A 27,657-nucleotide genomic window follows, 5' to 3' on the forward strand; every position below is an offset into this window, starting at 1 on the left:
TAGTGAGCCTAGTCCTGCTCCTCTCTTTCTGCCCTTTGAGCCGCAAGTTGCCAGAGGTGTCCTGTGGAATCATGAGGTCTGTGTTGCCCATTTCCCTGGGTGTGGGTGGGGGAGAGAGAAAGCACCTTTTTAGAATGCAGTGGGTTTTAATTTCTGGAACTTGCAGAATCATCCCGAAAATGAGAAACAGGGTGTTGGGTGTCTGCTAAGTGAAGATAGGGCTTTAGTGGTTGACAGTTTCCAAAGGAAAAGGCAAGTTATGCTACTTTTTCTAAAGAAGAGCCCAAAGCCAGCCTGTAAAGTGGGATACATGTGGTTAGGAGGGCCACGCCAGGACCCACGGGGACCCCCCTCTCCTTGTGGTGACCCTCCACCAGCCGGTGCCGGGCCCCGCCCCCTCAGAGGTGTGGCCGATGGCACTTGCCCAGCGGAGGCAGCCCTGTGGGCACCTGAAGCTGGGGCCCTGCCACTTCCTCAGGCTCAGGCGGGTGGGCGGGGCCCAGGGCAGCCTCGTCATGTCCTCTGGCTTCTCCCCAAGGCCATCCAGTCCACCTGCCCTCTGCATCCAGCCGGGTGACACCTCTGCCCTCTTCCTGTGCCAGGCACCTTCCTGGGGGTGGGGGGCAGGGACTGTGCAGGGCAGGCTGGTCAACAGGCAAGGGCCATGCTCCTGAGCTCCATCCCTGAGGACCCCTCAACATACTCAGACAGCCCAGTCCTCACGGGGGGTGGGAGGCATGCCAGCCCCATCAGTCTGCCACACTCACGCCTGGCTCACAGGCAGCTGTCCTCGGGGAGGGGGTAAAGGAGAGCCTCCTTGGTCCACCTTGACCCAGATTCTGACCCGCAGAGTGTCCAGGGCTGGGAGGCCAGCAGAGAGGACTAGTTCCCAGCAAGACTGCAGAAACCAAGCTCACACAGCAGATAGTCGGAAGATCTCAGGAGTCACCCCTACTTAGCACTCTCAGCACAAAGGGAGCCCCTCACACTGTCGCTGAGGAGGAGAGGATGGGAGGGAGGAGTCCTAGGGAAGAGCACAGGAGGGTCTCCACCCAGGACCCACAGGCCTGGCTTCAGACCCTCTCCAGGTCGCCCTGGTCACCCTGGGAAGGCCCAGACAATCCCCCATCAACTGGTGACTGACTAGGCTGTTCCAAAGCCAGCTGCCAACCACGGAGAGCTGGCCGTAGGGGTACCTCCACCTCCCAGTGACCCTGGCCAAGATGAGCACAGGGTGGCCTTGCAGGAAGGCAGGCCAGACGGGGGAGACAGCCTCAGCTCCCAGGTGGAGGTGATCCTCGGTGCGGGGGCGGGGGTTAGGCATGGGAGATTGCCAACTACCAGTTCAGACCTTTGTCACACCAGTCGTCAGAGTTTCTGTCCTTTTTTCCGTGAATTTCTTTCCTAACTCTCTAGAGCAAGGAGTTTGGGGAAAAGGCCGGACCATCTACAACCCAAGGCAGCACATGGCAAGGAGTACCGTCGGCGTCGGTTCACGGTGCAAGGACCCAGGGCTGAAGTCAGCGGGATCGCAGCCCGACCTCATGCGAAGTCGGCGTCAGTTCACGGTGCAGGGACCCAGGGCTGAAATCAGAAGGGATCGCAGCCCGACCTCATGTGAGTCACTGGAGCTTGCTGAACCTCCGCTTCCTCACCGTCAAGTGGCGATAATATCAGTGACCCTCTCACAGGGCTGCTCAGAGGATGAAAAGAGAAACTCTCCGTCATGTCTTGAGGACAAAGCTGGGCACCTGGTGGGACCTCAGTGAATGCCAACCGCTGCCGTTGTCCTGACTAGAGGTGCTGTCTGAAGAACTTCTCACACGCTTGTCTTGGGAGGTTCTGCCTCTCAGGACAGGCCTGTGGTCAGTACATCAGGACTAACTGCTTCCAGTTAGTCTGCAGAAAAATGCTTCTCCCCAAAGCTGTCTTCCTTCTTCTCCCCTCACTGGCCTCAGTGTCAGAACTATAGACACTTGTTTCTTGTACCATAGACACTTGTTTCTTTGGGTGGCTCCAGTGGCATCTCAGATTACAGGTCTGTACAAAGCTGCTGGGAGACCAGTTTGGCGGGTGAGGGGTCTAGCATAGACCGGTTCAGGGGTGGGGTTGGGAGTGGGGCAGATGGAGGTCAGGCCTGACTGTCCACAGAACTCCAGATAAGAAGGAGGCCCCAGTGGGTCAGCAGCTGGGGCTCCCTCCCCGCAGCTCCAGGGGGCCTAGCACCCCAAGCTGTACCCCCAGCAGGCACCCCCATCATCACTTCCTGGGCTTCAGTTTCTGCATCTGAAAAGTAAGTACTTATCTCTCAGGGTTGTGGTTAAGATCAGATGAGACAACCTGTACAAGCCTTTCACACACAGCTAGGTGCTACTTGGGCACATAACAAAGGAGCACAGACTGGGTGGTTTAAACTAGAAAAATTTATTTTCTCACAATTCTGGAGGCCAGAAAACTGCAGTCAGAGGGTCAGCAATGTTAGTTTTTTCTGAGGTCTCTCTCCGCAGCTTGTAGGCGGACTTCATCTCTCCGTTGTCTTCACGTCGGCTTCCTCCTCTGAGTGTCTGTGTCCTAGTCTCTTCTTATATGGATGCCGGTCAGACTGGATTAGGGCTCACCCTAAGGGCCTCATTTTAACTTCATTTCCTCTTCAAAGACCCTGCCTACACATACAGTCACATTCTGACATACTAGGTGTGAGGACTTCAGCATATGAATTTTAGAGGGAATACAATTCAGCGCCTACAGGTTGGTGCTCAGGAAACATCCCAATTTAATTCAGTTCAATGAATATTTTCTTCATGCCAGCATTATCCTAGGCTCTTAGAATGTATTCATGAGCAAAGCAGACCAAGACCCTTATTTCTGTGGGGTGGAGAGAGAGGTGAACAACATGGTACAGCCAACACAATAAAAGTAAATTATATACTCTGCTAGAAAGTGATACACTTTATTGAAAAAAAAAATAGAGTAGGGTAATAACATCAAGAAATAGGAATTTGAAATTTTTAAGAGTGGTCAGGGTAGGCCTCTTTGAGGAAACATTTACAAAGCCTTCAGAGAGATTTTTGATCTTCTATTTTTATTATTATTTTCCTAAGGAATCACATCAGATTCACTGACCTGTGAACAACCACGTCTCTGCCCACCCTCACCCACCCTAGTACTGGAGAAGAAATGGTGCTGAGACTGAAGATCTTATTTTGACACTTACTCTGCTCTTATTAGCTGTGTGATACAAGACAAGTCACTTAACCTCTCTGAGCTTGTGCTCCTACACTCTGCCCTATTCCGGGCCATTGCCTCAGGGGGCTGGGCTCAGGGCACAGGCACAGCTATCCTTGGGTGGGGCTGCTCTAGGGTTGGCTGGGGAACATGGTGAGATTTCCAAAGAAGCCACCAGAGTTTGTATAGGAAGGGCTGTGTGTCAGTTAGCACTATGCGTTCCTGCAAGTACCCGAAAACTAGAGTAACAGGAGTTTAAACAAAGAGGTTTTCTTTTTAACCTCTTGCAGAAAAATAAGTTCAGAGTTGGCAGTAAAAGGGTCAGTGTTGACCCTTAGAAACATCAGCCAGATTCCTTCTATATTTCTCCTCTCCCACACTCAGCACCCAGTTTTTGTCCTCATGGGTGAAAGGTGGTTGCTGCACCTCCAGGCATCCAAATTGTCTTCCAGGAAGGTTGAAAGGGGAAAGAGTGAATCAGAGGTAAAGAGCTGACAACTGTGTCAGCTCTTGAGTCAGATCCTTTTTCAGTATCTACTTGCTGACTTCTCCTCTTATTCTATTGGACAGAAGTAGGTCAACATGGTCACCACTAGCTAGAGAATCCTAGGGAGTATTTTAACTGGGTAGAAAGAAGGGAAACTAGACATTGGGTAGGTGCCTAGAGCACCACTCTCAGCAGAGCTCAGTACAGGGAGGGTGGGTGACGCATGAGACCCCTGGTGATGTCAGGTGTCGCCAAGAGCCTGGCCCAAGACCACGCCCACCAGCAGCACCACCAGGGCTGGCAGGAGAGTCCAGAACTGGTAGAGGTGGGGCCTAAGGCTATGGATGTAGAGGGGGTGAATTTTGCTTCTCCAACGATGTAGCCTCCTGTCTCATTCACACACGTGGGACCCCTGTGCACCAGCATCCTGCAACTTCCATTTTTACCCCTCACCCTGAGGTCTCCCCCACACTGTGAGCATGATACCCATGGCAGCCAGGCAGGGGGCAGTTGGAGGTGAGGGCAAGGAGTGGTCACCGCTTCATATCGCTGCTTCTTAGAGGGTTTTTCCCCTTCCAGTCTGCCAAAGCAGGGATGTGAAGCTGGGGAGTGGGGTTTGTGTACCAGTTATAATATTATTTTTAGGGAATCACAGCTGATTTACCATCTGCTGAAGTCTTTGGTGGACAGGCCATTCTAAGTGCCACCATTTCCCGAGGCCAGGATATACAAACATGGTGTTGTGCTGGGAAGGGGGTGCAGGCAGACAGGTGGAGGGAGGAACCTCAAGGTAATATTTCAGTAAATTCTGCTGCCAGGCATGTGGGATGCTTAGCAGGTCCAGGGGACATGGCAGAGCTCTGACGACTCTGCACAGAATGGCTCTTGTTATCATTAGCTTAGAGTGAGCAGTTTGTGAAGGGCCTTGAGATCATCACACCTTCTCTGGAAGCCTTCCCGGGCCCTCCAGCCTGTGCTCAGTTCTCTAGAAGTTTCCAGCACAGCTGCAGACAAGACCTCACGTCCACAGATGGCATTTGCAAATTAGAGCCATGTGAAAGCTGGGGTGGGTGACTCAGGAGAAAAGATGGGAAGAAGATGAATGGACAGAAGGCACCAGGCAGAGCATTCTGGGGAGAGAGACTGCTGGTCCACCTAGGCCGCCATGATAAGCACCACAGACGAGGGGGCTTCCGCAACCAACATTTATCTTCTCATAGTCCTGAAGGTAGACGTTCAAGATGGAGTTGGCAGGGCTGGTTCCTTCCAAGGCCTCTCTCCTGGGCTTGGAGGTGGTATCTTCTCCACATGTCCTCACGTGGTCGTCTCTGTATGTGTGTGTCTGTGTCCTGACTGCCTCTTCTTATAAGGACACTGGTGACATTGGATTGGGCTTCCCTGGTGGCTCGGTGGTAAGGAACACACCTGCCAATGCAAGAGCTGTGACTTCGATCCCTGGGTCAGGAAGATCCCCTGGAGTAGCAAATGGCAACCCGCTCCAGAACTCGTACCTGGAGAATTCCATGGACAGAGGAGCCTGACGGGCTACAGTCCATGGGGTCCCAAAGCCCTGGACATAACTGAGCGACAAAGCAAACAGCACACACACTGGATTCGGGCGCACTCTCATTTTAACTGAATTACCTCTCTAAAGATCTTACTTCCCAACATCACATTCAGAGGTACTGGGCGGGGGCGTGGGGGGGGTGTGGTCAGGGCTTCCACAGATGAACTGGGGTCGGGGTGGAGATGTAATATAAGAGGAAGCACATGGTGATGTCTGATGTGGGGGGTGGCCCTGCACGGGGCAAGGGGTAGAGGACACCAAAGAGGCTGCCCAGCTCCCCAGCCCCGACTCTGCCCGCATCCCCAGTCTGGGCCGTCTCCTTCTCACCTCCCTACCCCCCATCCTTGCTACTCCTCACTCGCTCACACCGGCTCCAGGGCCTTCTAAGGCAAGATTAGCTTCTCAGACAGCTTCTAAGGCTTGATTACAGCACCCCGCTCTTTGCCCGACGGTGAGTAATGGAGGGAATTTCAGACAAGGTCGGAGAGGAGACTGGCACAGGGGATCTGTGTTTGGGGGGGTGGGGCGGGGGGGGCAGGGGGAGGCTTCTGGCCCTTCCTCCCCCAGCGCCCCCCGGAAGTTGCCTGCCCCAGACCTCTGCCTCCGCCCCCTGGTGGGCTGGCCCCACCCCTGGTTGGGGTCGGCCCAGCCCCGCCCCCGCTGGGGCCGACCCGGCCCCTGGCTCTGGTTTGCAGGCGGGCTGTGCTGACCCGTCGCTGGCCCCACTCAGGCCCGCAGATCAGGACGGATGGAGCACGAGGACGCCAAAGAGGAAGTGTCAAGACGGAGAAGGGAAGGTGGGGGGCAGGGGCTCCCCCTTCTCTTTCATCAGGCTCTGCAGGGCTTGGAGTTCTCCCGTGGGGGCGACCACATCTCTGCCGGGAGCTGCCCACCCCCCACGCCCACACCCCGCCACTGCCCAGCCTGGCCCCGGCTACCCTGTTCTGCTTGCTGTGACCTGGGCAAAGCACGAGTGCTCCGGGCACACGCTCCTGCTCTCTGAAACCTGAGGAGGCTGCCAGGGCAGTAAGGGGGGAGTCCCACACCATCCGGACCCAGCTGGTCAGGCTAATTTTAGGTTTTTCCCAGCTTGACCAAGGCCCCCCTCGTCTCCATTCACCCAGAGAATGCGCACTGATCAGATGGTGCCTTCACTCACGGGGGGGGGGCCCCCGAGCCGCCAAAAACGCACCTCCCTTTGTCTCACTTCAAGCCCTGGTTTACCTCCTCTGGTCCCCACCCTTCCGAACAAATCTGCCCTGACCCGCTACCTCCTCTCCCATCCCCTGGGGCAACTGCAGTGTGAAGGCACAGTTGAGGCCCTGTGTCCCCAGCGCTGGCGCAGTGCGGGGGTGGAGGGTGGAGGGGGGCGGGGGGGCCAAAATAAGCACTCGGTCAGTATGGGTGGAAGGAATGAATGAACACTATTCCCCAGGGTATCACGTGCTATGTAGAGGTTAGATCTAAAGTTAGCAAATAAGGTCAAAAGAGCTCAGATTCTAAATCACCCTTGAAGCGCCATCAGGAAGACATAAATCTCTCAAGCTCAGTGCAATGTATTTCCTCCATAAGACCTGCCCCAACCCCAACCAAAGGAGAGGTTCTCGATCCACTCCTCCTGCCCCAACCCCAGCCCTTTGCCCAACACTTGAAGCTGACAGGTGCTTGCTCAGGGATTCCTGAGGTTCATACAACCCGTCCCTCAAAGAAGCCGCCTCTAGAAGTCTTCAAAGTAAGAGGCTATCCGTCCTCTCTCAGCCTCCTCCAGGGTCTGCTCTGTTGCCATGGCAGCCAGGGCAGGGTCTGGCAAATCCTCAGAAAGACCAGCAGGCTGAGGATGGAGCCAGTGAGAGGCAGAGAGCAGAAATCAGAGGCCTTGTGGGAACGGCCCAAGCTTTGAAGAACCCTGAAGTTTGAGGGAAACACTGCCCAACTCCAGGCATGAAAAGGGAAGTGCCCTAGGCTAGATCCTAAAACTACCAGCCAAGAACGCAGAGCCATTCCTCTCATTTCATTTTCCCCCCATAATTCAATGAGTTTTCTCTACCTTTTCATTTGACAATTTTCAAACACAGAGAAAAATGGAAAAATAGGACAAAGAACACTCACGAACCCTCCCATCTAGGTTCGACAATTGCTACTATTTCCCCCTGTTTTCTATCAATCTATCTGTCTTTGAAACATTTGGGAGTGAGTTTACACATAGTGATACATCAGCCCTAGATGTTTTAGCTGCATCTCCTAAGACTGGTCCGTTCTCCTACACAACCACAAAACCAAGTGCACTGGGTATTTGGATTAAAAATGAAAAAGCAACCTGTAACTAATATTTTTTTCTAAATAAGGAAGCTTTGCATGACTAGAAAAATAAAGGAAGGCCAGGAATTAGAGTAAAATCATACTGAACCAAGCCTAAATTTGTTCTGAAAGACTTCTAAATTGGGTTCTCATCACAAAAAAACAAGTGAGCTTTTCAGTTCTGCCAAACGTCACAACAAGTCTCCAAATCATATATTTCCCAAAATAATGTTTTGTGAAACTAAAGCTGTTCCGTAAATGTATGCTTATCACATTTTTGTTGTTGCTGTTGTTTAGTAGCTAAGTTGTGTCTGCCTCTTTTGCAACCCCATGGGCTGTAGCCTGCCATGGGATTCCCAGGCAAGAATATTGAATGAGTTGTCATTTCCTTCTCCAGGGGATCTTCCCAACCCAGGGACTGAACCCACATCTCCTACACTGGCAGGCAGATTCTATACCACTGAGCCACCAAGGAAGCTTATCACATACTAGGTGCTTAATAAACCCAAGGCAAACTGCCCTGGGGCAGTAGAAGTTCTTCAGAGCCTACCAGGTGGGCTGCACAGAGCGGGATCAGCCTGAATCTGCCCTCACTTCACCTTGCAAGAATGATCTTCACTTAACCAAAGATTTCTTGTGGTCCCCAAGGTGCTTCATATCTCTAATGGAATATTACTCAGACATTAAAAAGAATGAAACAGTACCATTTGCAACAATATGGATGGACCTCAAGATTGTCATACTGAGTGAAATAAGTCAGACAGAGGAGAAACATCATATGACATTCCTTATATGTGAAATCTACAAAAAAATGATACAAATGAAATTATTTGCAAAACAGAAATAGACTCACAAAGTTTGAGCATGAATTTATGGTTGCCAGGAGGAAGGATGGGGGAAGGGATAGTTAGGGAGTCTGAGATGGACAAGTACACATCACTATATTTAAAATGGAGTACCAACAAGGACCTACTGTATAGCACAGGGAACTCTTCTCAATGTTGTATGGCAGCCTGAATGGGAAGGGAATTTGGAGGAGAATGGATACATGTATGTGTATGGCTGAGTCCCTTTTCTATCCACCTGAAACTATCACAACATTATTAATCAGCTATGTGTGCTAAGTTGCTTCATGTCCAACTCTTTGTGACACTGTGGACTGTAACCCGCCAGGCTCCTCTGTCCATGAGATTCTTCAGGCAGGAATACTGGAGTGGGTTGCCATGCCCTTCTCTAGAGGATCTTCCCAACCCAGGGATCAAACCCGTGTCTCTTATGTCTCCTGCACTGGCAGGCAGGTTCTTCACCGCTAGTGCCACATGGGAAGCCCCATTAATCAGCTATATCCCAATACAAAATTAAAAGCTTTTTTTAAAAAAAAAAAAGATTCCTCTGGTCCCATCAGTCAGCAGCTCTGCATGCTCTGAGACCTCCTTAACCATCCGAGTCATCCTAAACTATTTGTGGCCTGCATCACAATTTAGCTCTTAATTTGCCCTCTATTTTCTCTCATGGACTGGTCTTATTTCCCCAACTAGAGGCACAGCCCCTCCTCTTTCTGCAGCAGCTCGGAGCTCCCAGGCAGAATTTGCTACAGGCTCCAGGCAGGTGATGAATCACAATATCCCTGACTCCTAGCACGCCAATTCCCAATGCAATCTCATTTAATCTTCACAAAACCCTAAGATGGCAGTCCTAGTTTGATCCCTAATTTACAGATGGGGAATTGAGGCTCAGAGAGATCAGAAGTTACATGACTAGTAAGTAGCAGGGACAGGACCTGAACTGGTTGCTCAGAAACCAAGACTCGGGTTTTTTACCGCTGGGTACCAGAGATGGGGTGCAGGCAAAGGGGCCATTAGGGTCCCCATGCAGAGTGGGGTGGAGAGGGGAGGGAGAGGAAGATGGAGGCTGCAGGGATGGTGCCGCTGAGCTGGCACTACTGTGGTTCTATTTCCAGGGCGAGCTTTGCATCCTTCTACAGAAAGAGGCCCATGGAGCCAGGGACACAATTGTCTCTTCCTGTCTAACCCTGGGTTGTCGCACAACAGGTGCTCCCTAAATACTCTGTAATCCCAGGCAGGTATGAAGAAATGTGACTTATTTCTCCTTTATCACCACCCTCCCCCCTCCACCGCTTCCTGAGCAAATGTCCAGATGGCAGAGTGCAAGGGGGGCCGTGACCTCCATTGGTGTCCCCTTGACAACTGCAGGTCACCCCCTCCGCCGGTCCCGTTGTGTCCTGACATCCTGCCATCGTCTCCTGGGGAACGGTTTCTCCACAACCAGAGACAGGGAGAGACCCCACATTCTTCTGAAATATGTAGGGCAGCTGTGCGGGTGACAAGGGAGGCCAGATATGGAGCCGGGATGGTGGGACTGGAGACATGAGAGTAAAGCACTGCCCCCAGCCTTTTATTCATCGTTTGACTCATTCATTATCCAGAAAATATGAAACAGAAAACAAAGGGCGGATCTCAGTTCTTTTCCTCAAGCAGCCAAACAAAACTTTTCAATTAATTTATTTGGCGGGGAGCAAGAACTTTGTATGTGATGAATGGATAAGTAGAAAAGTGCAATGAGTTTGAAAAATATTGGTGAGACTTTGAACCTCCACCTTCATCTGTGCTCTGTCTGCCTGGGGAAATATTAAAATTTGTTACCAAAGTTAAACTAAAAAAAAAAATCTAGGTGCTATTCAACTTCCACAGAGAAAAGACAATAGCCTAGCAAGTTAGACTATTGCCTTGATAAAGAATTCTAAATTAGTTAATCCAGCCCCACAGTCCACCCTCCGAGCCTCAGTGAGCTTTTTAGCAAAATGTTTCATGTGGAAGCAAGGGAGGAGCCAGCTCAGGAAACAGAGAAGAGCTTAGCAGAGGGCAGAGGGCAGGGGAGCAAAGCAATCCAGTGTGTACCCCAGTCTGTGGGAGGCAGATAGGATATAAAATAGAGCCAGTTCGAGGGTGAGGGGATCCTTCCTCTCCTGCCACCATCCCCCACTCCTACTCCCTGTTCAGTCTCTGGGAAGAGGCTGCTGATACCTACCTGGGATGCAGCTGTCTCCGTGTAACCTGAGGGGGCATCTCGATTAGCCCAGGCCCTCTCCACATTTGAGCTTGGCCAGAGCCACTTTCCAAATGTGGTGTTGGAGAAGCCTCTTGAGAGTCCCTTGGAGAGCAAGGAGATCAAACCAGTCAGTGCCAAAGGAAAATCAACCTTGAATATTCATTGGAAGGACTGATGCTGAGGCTGAAGCTCCAACACTTAGGCCAGCTGATGTAAAGAGTCAACTCATTGGAAAAGACCCTAATGCTGGGAAAGACTGAAGGCAGGAGGAGAAGGGGACGACAGAGGATGAGATGGATGGATGGCATCAGCAACTCAATGGGCATGAGTTTCAACAAGCTCCAGAAAGATGGTGTAGGACAGGGAAGCCTGGTGTGCTGCAGTCCATGGGAGTCCCAAAGAGTTGGACACGATTTAGCGACTGAACAAGAGCCACCCTTGAATCCTGAGGTCATGGGCTGGACTTTAAAGGAGCTGTGGGTCTAGATGGGGCACTTTCTAGAGGGGCCATCACGGCAGGGGAGTTACGGTGTAAGCGAACTGCTAACTCAGAACTGAGTGCAGGCGGCAGGCTGACCTCAAAGAGGCCTCTTGCCCCAGTCGGAGCTGGGTGGGCCAACTGTGTGGTGTGACACGCCTGGGAGGGCTGCAGGCCACAGAATGGTTTCTGAGAATGTAACAGAGACAGCGTTCAGCGTCACTACCCTGTGCCCCTGTTCTGCAGAGCTGGCCAGGGGACAGCGGGCACATTTGCACAGGGCCAAGGAGCCTCCCTGAACCAGAGTAATCCTGACCCTGGCCACAGGGTCTGTTGACCTTCAGCGTTGTATAGGGCGTCTCTAATGAACTGTGTGTGTGTTCAGTCGTGTCTGACTCTTTGCAACCCTTTAGACTATAGCCCGCCGGGATCTTCTCTGTCCACGATGCCCTGAGGTTGTCCCCAATGAGAGACTGGTGACAGCAAGGGCCTGAGAGGGGGAACTCACCATCAAGAGAGGGGTTGACCAATTCAGGACCCAGTTTCAACTGGAAGGCTTAGCCTGTGGGGCTCAGCCTGTGGAATGGGATTAACCTCCAGAGATGGAGGCTGAGCGCGAGGCTATAAAGTAAAAATCTGTACCTCTGAAGCTGAGGGTGGGGTACCTCTGCCGTCTGGGCTAAAAGCGGAGCGAGGGCACCGTCCCAAGTGAGAACAAGGAGGCCTTCTTCTGCAGGGAACACATCCCCAGCAGCATCTCCATGTGGCAGGAGCAGGGCAGCCCAGCCAAGGCGAGGAGTCGGGTTGAAGTCGTCATCGTTCATTCACTGGCTCCCTGACGGGATGTGGAAGTGAATCCCAAGTCCCAGGAGTGCCCAGCTTAGAGGCTGGCCTGGGGATGCTGTAGCTGGGAGGTGACATAGTAGATTGGAGTCAGTGCCCCATGCAAAGACGAAGCCTCCCAGCTGGCTAGGGGAGAGTCGCACAAGTGTGCAGAGGGGTGGGGGCTGCAGGAGAGAGAGACAGAGACAAAGAGACAGAGAGATGGAGAGGTAGAGAGAGGCTGGGTCTGACGGGCTGCGTTGCATGCAGTGGTGGAGGGCATGCCCACAAGACCAGCACGTGTCTCTGCCTGAAGATGCCAGACAGGCAAAGCTTCCTGGCAGAGAGGTGATGCCTAAGGTGAGCACTGAGGGTGAGTTAAGAATGAGGTGGAGAAGAAAGGAACGGAAGGGATTTTCAAGCTGCGTGTGTAAAAACTCAAAAGATGTGAGCCATCATGATGTGTACCAGCATTCCAGGGAGTCTGCCATGACTAGACAGGAAGTCAGACTTGAAGAAGGAGCAGGAGCCGAGACCTCAGGGTACACACCCCCAGGAGCTTGGACTGGGTGGTCCGCCGTCTTCATGGAGGAGAAATCCATAGACGGCTGAAAAAAATGTTTCAGCCTTAGAGGCAGTATCAGGACTGACGATGTGTATCAGAGAATCAGCAGCATAGAAATGATGGGAATTCTAAGATGAATGAGAAATGGCACAGAGGAGGAGAGGAAAGAGCCCCACACTGAACATAGAACTCCAAGGGGCAAGACTAGGGTCTTAACACCCTCAATCAAAGAGTCTTGGAGGAAGTGATTGGCTGAGCAGAAATAACGCCAGGTGAGAGACTGTCTTGGAAGCCAAAGAAGTGAGAAGTCTGAAAAATGAGAGTATGGTCACCATGTTACACTGAAGCAGCCCGGGAAGATAAGGACTGAATTGCCTCCAGTGGGCTGGATAATCTGGAAGTCCCTGGAGACTTCTGTAAATAGTCTCAGTAGACTGGTCGGGACAGGACCAGGGTCAGGAACGGGAAGCGATTGAGTGGCGAAGGATAGACTCACCCAGTGATGATGGCTCTTTTACCAAGCTCAGGGCCAAAGGGAAGGAAAGAGGAAGTGCAGGGGGACAGTACTAGGTCAGAGGGAGGTGTGTGCATGTGGGCGGGGCGTGAGTGTGCAGGGAAGCTTCAGCATATTTCCAGGTGAAAGGCAAGGCGGGAGTCGTTAAGACAGCAGAGGGAGATAGGAGTAGATGCAGCAAGTGCTAGAGGTGCCAGAGGGAACGGAACCGGGTGTGTGTTGGGGGGGGGGGGGGGGGGAGGGAGTGGCTGGACTTGACCCTGAAGAGGACTGCTTCATCCTTGGAGACAGAGAGTGAGTGAATGCTCAGTCGCTTCATTTGTGTCCGACTCTTCGTGACCCCATGGACGGTAGCTCTCCAGGCTCCTCTGTCCATGAGATCCTCCAGGCAAGAATACTGGAGTGGATTGCCATGCCCTCCCTCAGGGGGTCTTCCCAACCCAAGGAACCTGTGTCTAGGATCGAACCTGTGTCTAGGTGCGCCTCCTGCATTACAGGAGGAGATGGTAGAAGGGGGTGTCTACATGAAACACGAGGAAAAGCAGGATGCCAGAAGTTGTAGCAGTGCTCAGCCCAGGTGAACACTGGAAAGAAATCTGAATGAGAGCTTACATGTGGATCCTGACCCTTTCCAAACAGAGTCCAGAATAACTTTCCAACTCCAAAGGAACAGCACTCTTTCACAGTCACCCCAGGAACAAGAAAGGATCAGAGTTTGGTTCAGAAAAGGAGCAGTTTGTACTAGATATTTGAGACACAGAGTGTGAATAGTTCTAGGGGTCAGAGGTTCCAGGATTTGGATGTGGTATGGTACTGAAATCGAGCAGAGAGCTAAGAGTCACTGAGGCTGAGGATGTGAAAGAAATGTGAGGCTAAGCTCTTGGATAGATGTAGCAGGCAGGAACGACATTCAGCGAAAGCAAGAGAAACACGCCTACAGCGGCCTAAATGAGTAAAGGGTGTGCATAATAAGTCCACAAGAAGACAGCTGTTGGTGATGGTTTAATAGCCTTTAGATGACAGGGTGTCTGCTATCATTCATTACCTCGTGGTTCAAAGATGGCTGCTCCTGCTCCAACCACCACATCTGCAGTCAAACAAGGAAGAAGAAAAGGAGGTATCAGCTATTTGTGTCCCCTGTTATCAGGAAAGCAAAACCTTTTTCAAGAAACTATTCCCTCACTCCCAGCAGATTCCCAGATAGGTCTCTTTGAGAGAGCTGAATCACACAGCCTTCCCTAACTGCAAAAGAATTGAGAGAACTGGGAATGAGACCCATGACAGATTTAAATGCTGAGCCTGGGCACACTACACTGCTGCATGCAATTAAATTCCAGGAAGAAGTAGGGACTGGATATTGGTTAGATAAAGATGAGATCTGCCTCAGTGGGCCCCCTGAGTGGTGGATGCAATCTTGTCCTGCCCAGAGGGCTGGGACCATGGTCAGGTTCAGATGAGGACAGGATTGAGAGGGGAGTAATGGAATGGTGGTCAGAGGCCAGAAATCCAGGGTCCTTGGACTCCAGGCCTCAGTTTACTTTGTGCTCAAAAGGGAGCTCTTTGCAGAGTTTTGAGCAGGTGTGTAACAGGGAATAACAGGTGTACACGCAGGGAGACGGAGACACAGTGGGGCAAGAGAGGACAGCACCCATCGGGTGGGACCAGTGGCTGCCCAGACTCTCGCAGCCCCTTTAGCTCACACCCCCTTTAGGCTGCTGGGTACCCTAGAAAAACGAAGTGGACAACCCAGGCTGATATGTTACACAACACTCTATTCACAAGAGGAAGGAGCAGCCCCAGAGCACACAACGAGAGTGTGGCTCAGATGGGATGGGCCTCCACGGGCCTCAGTGCTCCCCACTCCCACGCCTCCTCCCCCCTGACTGTGGTCCTCACCATGGCCTCTCATTTGATGCTAGTCCCCTTGCTCAGCAACCCATCCAGGCTCCTCCCATCCAGGGATGCTGGATAAGAGCTTCCCAGGACCCCATCTCCCACCTTCCTCCCCAGGGTCCTCTGTCCCCAAGAGTAGCACAGACAGGGCAACACAGAGGGGCAGACCATGGCCTAGACACTGTCCAGATGTTCACTAACTGTGAGGGGCCAAGGGTAAAGGAAGGTAAAGCTGACTCCTCATTTCAAGCCTGAGTGACCCATCCTGCAGCCCCTGGCAGTTCAGGGGACTCGAGAAGCAGTGGTATCCCATTGTGCATGTCTCAGATCAGCCAGATAGTAGGTAGATGAGCACCTCAACAACACCCCTCTGTCCCCCCACCCTTGGTCCATTTCGTCAAATGAGTCCTGTACCCTCTAATCACAGGGCCCTTGCACAGGCTGTCGGTGTGTCTGAATGCTCCTTTCCCCGCATCCTTCTCCAAGTCAACTCCCACTCTTCCTTTGGACCCTGACCTAAATGTCACTTTCCTAAGGATGCCTTTCCTGGCCCTTTGCCTGCTCAGTTGTCTCCCTGCTCTCCCTTATAAGAACGGTGATTCTGTCTTAGTTAAGGCAATTACCACCAGCTACTGGGGCTTTCCCAGGTGGCACTAGTGGTAAAGAACCTGCCAGCCAATGCAGGAGACATAAGAGATGCAGGTTTGATCCCTGAGTCAAGAAGATCTCCTGGAGGAGGGCATGGCAGCCCACTCCAATACTCCTGCCTGGAGAATCCCACGGACAAAGGAGCCTAGCAGGCTATAGTGCATGGGGTCGCAAAAAGTCAGACACGACTAAAATGACTTAGCACAGCACATCAGCTACTGAGTCAAACTGAGGTCTCAGTGAGAAAGCATAATAGGAGTTTAGTTCCCCTATATGTAAAATTCAGTGTGGTTTGGGTAGCCTTCCTTCATCCTGTAACTCCAGCATCTACACAGTCAAGAAAACAGAACAAAGAGAGTTGAAAGAGAGGCATCAGTTCTTAAAGTCTTTCCCTGGAGGGGACACACATCATATCCACTCATGATCCTTGGCCAGAATTCATCTCTTGGCCCCAACTGAAACTGCAAGGTAGATTGGGGGCCCGGGGGGGAGGGAGTTGTTGGGAGATGCAGAGGAGCACACAGAATACCCCGGGAGCACCATCTCAGCTACCGGCCTTCCTGAGAACCTTTTATCACAGTTGTCATTTTACAGTAATGTATAAGCTTCTTTGATGACAAGTGTCTCTCTCATTAGACTGCGGACCCCAAGCAAGCAGGAACTGTGTGTGCACTGGCTTATCACTCATCTTCAGAGTACTATGAAGTTAATGCTCACTAAGTATTTATTAGATCACCCAACAAACCGGCAGTGGGCTCAGCAGTTGGGGAGTTCATCTCCGGAGACACAGGACATCAATTCAGAAGGAAAAAAAAAAAACTGAAGTCTAAGGGGTGATGCTGAGTTCAGGATCAGCAGGGCGGTAGCGCATTTTGCTGGGGAAGAGTGAGAAGATCTGATCAGGAGAGGCGTGGGTGGATTTGCCCTGCAGCTTCTAGCTTCCTAAATCAGCTTTTATTCATCCACTTGCAAAGGCTTTGGGTCCCCCCTCCTCTGCGGCTTCAGGGCAAGTAGAGAAGGGGGAGGGTAAGCATAACCATCACCAACACCCACTCCTTCCCCTCCCTCCATCCCCCTGCCAAAAATAATGTAGCACAATGGGCAGTCTCTATAATTAGGCAGGGCCAAGAGGGGTTGCTATCTCGGAAGAGTACTTGCTTTTTCTCTGTTAGTAAGTAGTTAAGTAGTAACCGAAAGGGGAAGCTCTTTTTTTCCCCCGGACAGATGGTTCTTGAAAACAGGCAGGCAAGGAAAAGGAAACCACGGGGAGAAAAAGCCTTCAAACCTCTGGAGAGGTGGGACTCTGGCACAAATGAGCTGTGTGGTTCTGGCCACATCACACAGCCTCTCTGAGCTTCAGCTTCCCCTGCAAAATTCACCATGGAGTCTAAGATGCATTTTTTTTTCTTCCCATTTTAACATCTCTTAAATTAGGCTACACTTTGCAATCAATGTCAGGTTATAATACAGTTGATAGGGTTTTTCTCTTGTTTCCTCCTTCATGTTACATCAAGTAGGAGGATTCCCTGGTGGCTCAGGTGGTAAAGAGTCTGCCTGCAATACGGGAGTTCTGGGTTCGATCCCTGGGTGGGAAGATCCCCTGGAGAAGGAAATGGCAACCCACTCCAGTATTCTTGCCTGGGGAATCCCATGGACAGAGGGGCCTGGCGAGCTACAGTCCATGGGGTCGCAAAGAGTTGGACACGACTGAGCAGCTTCACCTATACTGAGTAGCATTCAGTTCAGTTCAGTTCAGTTCAGTCGCTCAGTTGCATTAGATCTGATGAAATACTGCCTGTCCCTTTTTGTGTTAGGATCAGCAATCTGGCACAGGACCTGTATGTTGTAGTTTCAAGAACTGTGGCTATTTTAATAATATTGCTTCAAGATATTAAAGACAGTCTTGGGACTTCTCTGGTGGTCCTAGTGGTTAAGAATCTGCTGTCCAATGCACGGGACTTAGGTTCAATCCCTGTTCTTGGAACTAAGATCCCACATGTACAATTGTCATTGAGGGCCTTATGAGGTACTGTTGCAAAGCTTCTTGTGGGAAGTGCTCTGATTTATAGGTGGGACTGGAATACAGGGGCTTCCCTCGTGGCTCAGCAGTAAAGAATCCCCTTGCCAATGCAAGAGACATCAGTTCGATCCCTGGGTCAGGAATCTCCCATGGAGAAGGGAGTGGGAAAGAGCCCACTGATTGGAAAAGACCCTGATGCTGGGATAGACTGAAGGCACATAGAGAAGGGGGCAGCAGAGGATGAGATGGTTAGATAGTACCACTGACTCAGTGGACATGAATTTGAGCAAACTCCGGGAGATAGTGGAGGACAGAGGAGATGCATGCTGTAGCCCATGGGGTCACAAAGAATTGGACACAACTTAGCAACTGAACAACAACAGCAACACCTAGAATACAGACTAGAAGATGAGTGGGAGTGGGCAAGGGTACAAAACAGAGAGGGATTAACAGGGAAAAATTAAAGGTGAAGTAATCGGCGATCATCTTGTTGGAACTTTACAATGGCAATGGAAATGTGAGCCATGCTGGTTCCAAGCCTGGGAAAGACAAATGAGCCCAAATGAAGTGATCAAGCCTCACGGATGACTCAGCAAGGAGCAAAGAACATCCAGGACAAATCTCCCTTAGCCTCAGAGAACCAGAGGCTAATTTCTGCCAGACCTGGAGGAGCTGAGAAGTCTGATTATTGTAAAGTTGGAAGCTGAAAATGTGACCTTTTCGCTCCTTTATTCTTTTCAATCAGAAGATAGAGACTGTTGTTTGGAGCAAAGCTCTCTATTAATTTTTAAAGACGTGAAGGAACGCTTACACGCTTGGGAGTAGAACTGGGAAGTATGTCTACCCCTGGCTTAGAACCCAGCTCCTTCCCTCCCGCCCTCACACCCCATGCCCAAGTGGTTTGTTCAATTTGAATTGTATCCTTTTGTTACATTTTTGTTAGTGTGTGAACATCTGAGTATTTCTACTTGAATTTAATACTTGATTGTATAGTGTACTTTTGGAAATGCTTTTTATGAAAGGATCTCATTACTTAATGGAGCAGAGTAATGTTTAAAGTAAAATCAGGGTTTGATCTGTATCGATCTGGAGAAGTTCCATAGGATGTCAAATGTTTATGGTTTTGCAGGTCCCAACTGTAAGAATCAGGGAAAGACATTAAAACATCAAGATAAATAATGGTACAAAGAAATTTGTGTAAGGAGTGACTCAGGACATTCATTATTTTAGGAGAAGAGAATTATTAATGAATTACTTTAATGGTAGAATTGCTAATTGCTATGTTACCTTTATGGCTGAATAGAGCAAATGTGAAAATTCTGTTTCGCTTATAACTTAGCATGTAATTGTGTGAGTGTGCCCAGTTCTGCTCAAAGAAAGTATAAAGTTGTAGAACAGATTTATGTTTAGAAAATATAGATTACACAAAAATGCAGAATTGAGTTTTTGATCATAAGATAGCTGAGCAAAAACATTATGGCAACTGAAATATGAATGATGCTTATAAATACTTTCTATGATGTAATTTATCCTTTAACATAATCAACATGACTTTTGAGATAATTTTTGTTAAAACAGTCAGTGATGGAACTTACATTTGAAATGGTGAGATAGAAATTTGGCTGTTTTCACGTAATTTTCATTAGACACATTCCATAGTGTTTATTTGCTTGGTAATTTTAATATAAGCTGCAATGATTATTGGTGAACTTGAAAGGATTTATATTTTTTTAGTGGTATCTCCAACACATAACCTGGCCTGCGCTCTGAGGTGGTTTGTGGTATAATCATCATAAAACAGGCCAGGACCATTAACACTTGGGATCAATTCAGATCTACAAAGAGATTACAAACACTTTCAATGACAATGTTACATTGTTGATACCTTATATATTTTGAAAATAATTTTTATCTCTTTTCATTTGAAACTTGTGTACTGTATAGTGGGTCCCTAGCCCTGGTGTAATTTCCAGAAATTTACTTGCTTGATTCTGGGAGTGGCTAGTAGGGTGTTCTGTGGAATTGGTATGGCTGGATGGACTGGGGTTTGCAGAAGCCACACCAGAGACACACAGATCCTCAGCCTGGAAGAAACCAAGTTTCAGTTTGATGAATTTGCCCTGGACCCTCTCCAGCACACTTTAAGTACTTTATGTACTATTCCTCAGACACTGTGGCAATACAAATAACATCTTCTGTATCCACCCTAAAATAGCTAGAGATACTGCAGCTCCTTCTTGGGGGCCCTGCTGGCAAGTGGAGGCCAGGTGCCAAGACCATCAGCTGCATCCTAGCTGCCCGAGCTGGGCCTGAGCCCTGGGATGCTGTCACCCAGACTGTGCCTGGACTGGAGGGAGTCTTCTTCACCCTTCTAGGTCTGAACAATCCTTTCTGGAAGCAGTAGGACTAAACCACAGTAACTGGTAATTTCCCTGGGCTCTCTTCCACTGTAGCAGAGTCTTGGGGAGGTTGGATTCCAGCCCAGGTTACTGCTTCAGTGAGGGCTTGGTGCCTCCCTTCCAGTCCCTGGAAGGCTCCGACCCCTGGATTCTTCTGGCAGAGTTCATCGGTCACCTTTCACTATGAGGTCAGAGAAGAAGATGGCAACTCACTCCACAGTACTTGCCTAGAAAATTCCATGAACAGAGGAGCCTGGCACGCTACAGCCCATGGGGCCACAGAGTCAGACATGACTGAGTGACTTGAGCCCATGCCTGTACTGAGACTTGTCCTACCTGCCATACTCAACCCATTTTTTTTTGGGGGGGGCAGTGGGTGGGTAGGGAATTACCTGGATAGAATACAACAGGTTGATAGAACTACATCTTTTTGCCTTTCTGACGAGCCCAGCGTGCACTGCCTGGGGTAGGTCAGTGGGCTTCCTGTGTAAGTGTTAGAAGCCACCTCCTGCTGTACCTCCCTGACATTTACACACAGTCACGTTCACGCTCAGTTATACTCACTCACCTGTATGTACTACACACACCAGCCAAATGGACAAACCACCCAAGGGAACCATGGCACTCTCTTCAGCTTAATAGATGCTCTTTTCCAGCTATCCCCCCTCAGCCCCCAAGAATGATGTCCTTCACCAGGAATCAAGACCCAACTCTCCACCTTGAAACCGAGGACAGCCAGGATGAGGCTCCCTTTCACAGGGAACTATGACCTTCGTCATGACAAATTACAGGGTGTCAGAAAGCCTCCTGAACCCTGGTCCACAGGGCACCGTGGACCACACGGCACAGTATGGACACGCAGCACAGGTGAGGCCCTCTACTAGGGCGCCCACGGCCACTGAGACCATACCCGCGAGCCCCTCAGCTGCCATCTGGAAGCCGTGCTAGAAGCCGCACAGCTCCCGGCCCCAACCAGGAGCAACCGGAGCAGAATACAACAGGTTAGTTAAAGGACACCGTTGGTCTCATATTCACCTGGGTACGTGGACATGGAGCTCCATCCAGTTCTTGCATCCAGCACTCTCCTAGGTGGGTGTCCTCCAACCAGACTATACCATGAACAGTTTAAACAGCAGTCCCCAACCGTTTTGGCACCAGGGACCAGTTCTGTGGAAGGTAGCTTTTCTATAGACCGGGGTGGGGGATGGTTTGGGGATGATTCAAGTGCATCACATTTACTGTGCACTCTATTTCTTTTATTATCGCATCAGTTCCACCTCAGATCATCAGGCAGTAGGTCCTGGAGGTTGGGGACCCCTGGTTTCAAGGGTATATTCATCTTTTGAAGGTCAGGTCTTCCAACTAGGACAGTCTGGAAGAAACTTACCACGAGTAGTTAATAAATCCTTGACCACTCCCAGCAAGGACTTGATGTCTTTGTAAAAATTAAAAACTGGGAACTGTAGCTAAAACAGGACATCCCAGCGTCAGGGCTGGGGCCACCAAGACAGGGGCTATCAGTCTGGAAGGGAAATTAGGATCTAACTAGGTTGCATATACACACAAATCCCACAGAAGTACTTTTAGTCATCAAATCCCTACCTCTCTTTTTCTCTCACCAGGCCCTCACATGTTATGATGGCCCTAATCAGGGAGGTCACAATAAAAGACTCACTTCCAATCATTTTCAATTCATGAAGTCAGTTTGGAGGAGCCAAATAGCTGGACATTCTGAGGATGAACAGTTCAGAGGTGCCCCTGCGAGCGAGCAGAGAAGGCCTTCTGCATATGCTTTGACCAGACCCGGTATTTGGTGATACTCTGAGGCCTGAGCCGCACCATGTGGATTCTGAGGACTCACACGTGTGGTCCTCCAAGGCCTCCCAGTCAGGAGCGAAGCCCTACCTGCCAGGTGTTCTGATGTACTGCTATTCCCTGGACCTGGTCTTTAACACCACATGTGGGCCAGTGTCCCCTCCCTCAATCTGATTCAAAACATTTAAGGTTGAGTTGACCAGGTTTCTACCTTCAAGTAGCCAAACTCTTATACACCAGAAATAATACTTCTCTAGTTACTGCAGCTATTAAAAAAACTCATTTACCATTGCATCTTGTCAACAGAATAAAAGAAATGTTCTCTGGACCCCAAAGTTGGCAAAGGCTCCTCCCCAAATCATAGACCTGATTTTTCCTGCCCTCATCCAAGCCCACCCTAACTCAGCCCACCTATGTCTGCCTGGCTTGGGAGCCTCTCAAACATGTACACAGGGCCGCCATGTTGCTAGGAAACTTTGGCTTTGGTTTCTATTTTTCAAAGAATCTAATTCTGTGAGAAGTCAACTCCCAGGTCACAGATAGCATTAAACAAGGCTTTAGCGCTTGACAAGATGAACTCAACAGAAACTTACATAGTGGGCCCCAAAGGCTAACCACTGTGGCTTGAAATAGCTCAAAGAGACAAGAAAACTCAGTCCTGGCCACTTGACTTTCAATGATTGGTGTTTTCAAACAGCTAGCCTAGGCAACCACACAGCCAAATCCTTATCAAATGAGACTGAATATCAGGAGCCTGCTGAGGTCACCTAATTCAAGGAAGATCCTCCATTCTAAACACGTCATAGCTGAGCACTCCTAGAGGGCTGCCCAGGTAGCTCACGGGTAAAGAAACTGCCTGCCAATGCAGGAGATGCAGGTTCAATCTCTGGATCAGTAAGATCCCTCCCTGGAGAAGGAAATGGCAATCCATTCCAGTCTTCTTGCCTGGAAAATCCCATGGATAAAGGAGCCTGGTGGGCTACAATCCAGGGAGTTGCAGAGTTGGACACAACTGAGCACATGCACACACACACACACACACACGTACTCCTAGACCCCAGCATGATCTGACACCAGCAACAGGACAGTGTTGCATTCAGCAGTCCCTGGACAAGGGCCTTACCATTCTGTGGGCACTTGCAGAGCGCAGAGGACAGGAGAGGCTTGCTCTGCCATTACGACTCCTCCAGCATGTTCCCTGGGGAAGAGCCAGAAGACAGGCGTGTACTGCTGCCAGGACGCCAGCCAGATGTCAGGGTTCTGGCAGAACATGCTCAGGGCAAGGCAAGGCCCAAAAAGACCCTGCAGGCTCCCTTATTTCGGATGCCAGAGGCCCCTGAAAACTGGACTCTGTAACAGTTTTGGCCTCTTGATTGCTGGTGTTCTATATGAGGTCACCAAGACAACTCACAGGACCTTCTAGACCAGAGCCCCAGATCCAGCCATCACAGCCTTAGTGGTCAAGGTTGGATTCTAAGCCACTGACTAAGCAAGTGGCCTCAGTTTGCACACCAATTCTAGAAGCACAGTTCAAAGACCTATTGAGTGCCCATCCACTCCTCTGTCCCCTGATTTTGTTAAAACATTAGGTGAGCCAGACCCCAGAGAGGTCCTACCATTGCTATGCACAGAGACGATCTTTCAGCCAGAATCCATTCTGCTTTGTAGATACCTAAGTAGTTCTAGTTATTAAACATGCCTAATATGACTTTTGGCTACCTGTCATAGAATCAGCATGACACATTCCCTCATCCTGCCTCTAATGAGCTTTATAGCTTTGTCTATTTATTTTTGGCTATGCTGGGCCTTCACTGCTGCACAGGCTTTGACTAGGTGGGGTGAGCAGGGGCTTCTCTCTGGTTGCTGGGAACAGGCTTCTCATTGCTATGGCTTCTCACAGAGCACGGGCTCCAGGGCGTGCGGGCTTCAGTAGCTGCGGTTCCCAGGCTCTAGAGCACAGGCTCACTAGTTGTGGTGCCTGGGCCCAGCTGCTTCATGGCACATGGGATCCTCCCAAACCAGAGATCGAACCCATGTCTCCTACACTGCCAGGTAGATTCTTTACCACTGGACCACCAGGGAAGCCCCGTCAAACTTTATGACCCAGGACACACTTTGTACGGTAAGGATAGATTCTCAAACTTCATAAACTGTCTCCTCAGTCCCAGGGACTGTGCTAGGCCTGGGGACAGCACAGAGACACCCAAGGGCCTTGAGAATTCTCAGGGGCTCCCTGGCTATCATTGGCCCCTGGACCTGGCCTCAGACACGCGTGCTTCAAATGGGGGAAATCATATCTGATATATTAAAAACAAACAGAAAACCTACCACTGATATCTAGATCCCTCAGGCTGCAAGAGAGACAACTTCAGGATGAAGTTCAGGCTCTTTAGCCTTCTCAGTCATGCCCTTTGAAATCTTGAAGGCCACTTTCTGATTCCTGTACAGTTGCAGAGGTAGTGAATTCTGTCACCTGCTGCCATCAAAGACCCCTGAGAATGCACACTCTTCCCAGTGGAGCCTTCCCTGCCTGCCCCCGCTCCCCACCCAGAAGAGGGATGAGATGCGGTCGTGAATACGTGTGGGCTCAGTCATTCAGTTGTGTGTGACTCTTTGCTACCTTGTGGACTGTAGCCCACCAGGCTCCTCTGTTTGTGGGATTTTTCAGGCAAGAACACTGGAGGGAGTTGCCATTTCCTACTCCACGGGATCTTCCAAACCCAGGGATCATATGTCTCCTGCATTAGCAGGCAGATTCTTTCTCTTTTTTTTTTTTTATGTCTCCTGCATTAGCAGGCAGATTCTTTCTCTTTTTTTTTAATGTTTAAATTGAAGGATAATTGCTTTACAGAATTTTGTGGTTTTCTGTCATACATCAACAAGAATCAGCCATAGGCACACCTATGTCCCCTCCCTCCCAGACCTCCTTCCTATCTTGTTCCCCATCCTACCCTTGGCCTGTCGCAGAGCCCCTGTTTGAGTTCCCTGAGTCATACACCAAGTTCCCATTGGTGATCTATTTTACGTATGGAATTGTAAATTTCTAAGTATTCTCTCCATACATCTCCCCTTCCCCCTCCTCTCCTCCCACTGTGTCCATAGGTCTGTTCTCTATGTCTGTTTCTCCATTGCTGCCCTGAAAATAAATTCGTCAGTGACATCTCTTCAGATTCCATACATATGTATCAGTATACAACATTTATATTTCTCTTTATGAGTTACTTCACTCTGTATAATAGGCTCTAGCTTCATTCACCTCATTAGAACAGATTCAAAATGCGTTCTTTTTCATGGCTGAGTAGTATTCCATTGTATATATGTACCACAGCTTCTTTACCCATTCATCTATTGATGGATATCTAGGTTGCTTTTATGTTCTAGCTATTGCAAATTGTGCTTCAGTGAACACTGGGGTACGTGTGTCTTTCAGTTTTGATATCCTCAGGGTATATGCCTAGGAGTGGGATTTCTAGGTCATATGGTGGTTTATTCCCAGCTTTTTAAGGAGTCTGCATACCGTCTTCCAAATGTTTCAGTTTACACTCCCACCAGCAATGCAAGAGGGTTTCCTTTCCTTCACACCCTCTCCATCATTTATTGTTTGTAGACTTTTCGATGATGGCCATTCTGACTGGTGTGAGGTGGTATCTCACTGTAGTTTTGATTTCCATTTCTCTGATAATGAGTGATGTTGAGCATCTTTTCATGTGCTTATTAGCCATCTGTATGTCTTCTTTGGAGAAATGTCTCTTCAGGTCCCTTTCCCACTTTTTGATTGCATTGTTTGCTTTTCTGGTATTGAGTTGTATGAGCTGCTTGTATGTTTTGGAAATTAATTCTTCATCAGTTGTTTCCTTTGCTATTATTTTCTCCCATTCCGAGGATTGGCTTTTCACCCTGTTTGTAGTTTCCTTTGCTGTACAAAAGCTTTTAAGTTGAATCAGGGTTCCACTTGTTTATTTTTGTTTTTATTTCCATCTCTCTAGGACATGGGTCATAGAAGATCTTGCTTTGATTTATGCCATCGAGTGTTCTGCCTATGTTCTTCTCTAAGAGTTTAATAGTTTCTGGTCTTATATTCAGGTCTTTAATCCATTTTGAGTTTATCTTTGTGTATGGCTTTAGGTAGTGATCTAATTTCACTCTTTTGCACGTGGCTCTCCAGTTTTCCCAGCACCACTTATTGAAGAGGCTGTCTTTGCCCCATTGTTTATTCTGGCAGGCAGATTCTTTACCACTGAGCCACCTGGGAAGCCTCACAAGGTTGGTCAGAGGCCTGTATACCTTTGACTTTCTGACCAGTCTTTTCTTGGACTTTCTCTCTTTGGGGCCTCCTTGCCCCCAGTTTTCAGGGAATGTTGCCGCTGGCATTTCTGACTTTCGGACTCACTCTTCCCCTCACACTGGTCATTCCGACAGCTCTCCAGTGACCAGCGCTTCCTGTGGTCCAGCGCGGCCTCAGCCTGTGCTCCACCCCACACCTACCCACCTCAGACCCCAGCTGCCTTGACACCCATCTCCTTTTTTCCTTCAAAGACAATCCTGGGTGTGTTTCCCCCCAGTTCAGCTCAGAAGCAGCTCAGAATGGTTCCTTACTATCCCGCTCAGCACAGGACATGGGCATTCCCTTCCACAACTCCACCACCACCTGAGGTATCCAGGGCCATGCTGTTGCTCTCTGTTTACACACGGCCTGAATTGTCTAGGGGTGGTTGTCCACAGGGCAAAGTCACAGAAAGGGTAGACAGAGTCTCAGGGGCACAGATGGTTGACATCCCAGGGGGACATTCAGGGGCTGCCATCAAAGAGAGGTCTTCTCTGGAGCTATGAAAAAATTCACCTGAGAATTAAGGACATGATTTGTTCAAGCTACTGTATTAAGGAGAACATTCATTAATGAGAAAAATCTCAAAAAAAAAAAAAAAGGAAGAGAACCTGGGGTTTTATAGAGGCAGGTAAACAGGGGAGTCAGCTTGGAGTCCTGCAGGGGTGAAGGATGGAGTTGAGACTTCCCTCGGAAACTCTGAGAGCAGCGTGGTCCTTCGTGGTTAGCTGGTTTGTCATTTCTGAGGCACAAAGCGTAGGAGGAGTTTCTTAACCATCACTGCTGAAGTGGCACAGGGCACAGATAAAGATCAATATTGTCAGTCCCGCCTTCCCTTTCAAGATGACTATCACTTATCACTGAACAACTCAGAGGCAAGCATAAACCTCCTGAGTGGCATGAGGCAGGGCCTAAGAAGGCGTCTCTCCAGGATTCAGGCTGGTGTTGTTCTTTATATAACTGGTGGCTCATCTGTTGAGTGGTGCGGGGCAGAGGTCAGTTGTTTTATCGTCCTGGAGATCAGATATCTTAAAAGAGGGATGCCTAAAACAGAGAAATAATTCTTTTAAAGTTGTGTTAAAGAGCCAGGAGTTGAACCTTGAGAATTAACCAGTGGCTCCACAGAGTCAACCTTAGTTCCTTAAACGTGTCAAGTCATTTCTGATTAAATGAACATCTTTCTCAACTATGGTATTCCAGGCAAAGCCTTGGGTTCATAACCAGTGTTTCTAATTATGCCTTGTTAATAAGGAAGACAGATTCTTATTGAATATGAAAATAATTATACTACAATGGCACCCCACTCCAGTACTCTTGCCTGGAAAATCACATGGACAGAGGAGCCTGGTATGCTGCGGTCCATGGGGTTGCGAAGAGTCGGACACGACTGAGCGACTTCCCTTTCACTTTTCACTTTCATGCACTGGAGAAGGAAATGGCAACCCACTCCAGTGTTCTTGCCTGGAGAATCCCAGAGACGGGGGAGCCTGGTGGGCTGCTGTCTACGGGGTCACACAGAGTCGGACACGACTG

General features: G+C 49.6%; 1 long non-coding RNA gene across 1 annotated transcript; it reads right to left on the minus strand.

Annotated features, from left to right (window-relative positions):
- Positions 1-8,353: 8,353 nt before the first annotated feature.
- LOC138434259 (uncharacterized) lies at positions 8,354-13,049 on the minus strand. Its single transcript, XR_011254694.1, has 4 exons — positions 13,008-13,049; positions 11,767-12,031; positions 10,626-10,748; positions 8,354-10,215 (listed from the first exon to the last, which is right to left on the minus strand). It is a non-coding gene; the product is annotated as an uncharacterized lncRNA (long non-coding RNA).
- Between the last annotated feature and the right edge of the window lie 14,608 nt (positions 13,050-27,657).

The sequence above is a fragment of the Ovis canadensis genome, chromosome 2 (genome assembly GCF_042477335.2).
Source record: "Ovis canadensis isolate MfBH-ARS-UI-01 breed Bighorn chromosome 2, ARS-UI_OviCan_v2, whole genome shotgun sequence".
NCBI classification, from domain to species: Eukaryota; Metazoa; Chordata; class Mammalia; order Artiodactyla; family Bovidae; genus Ovis; species Ovis canadensis.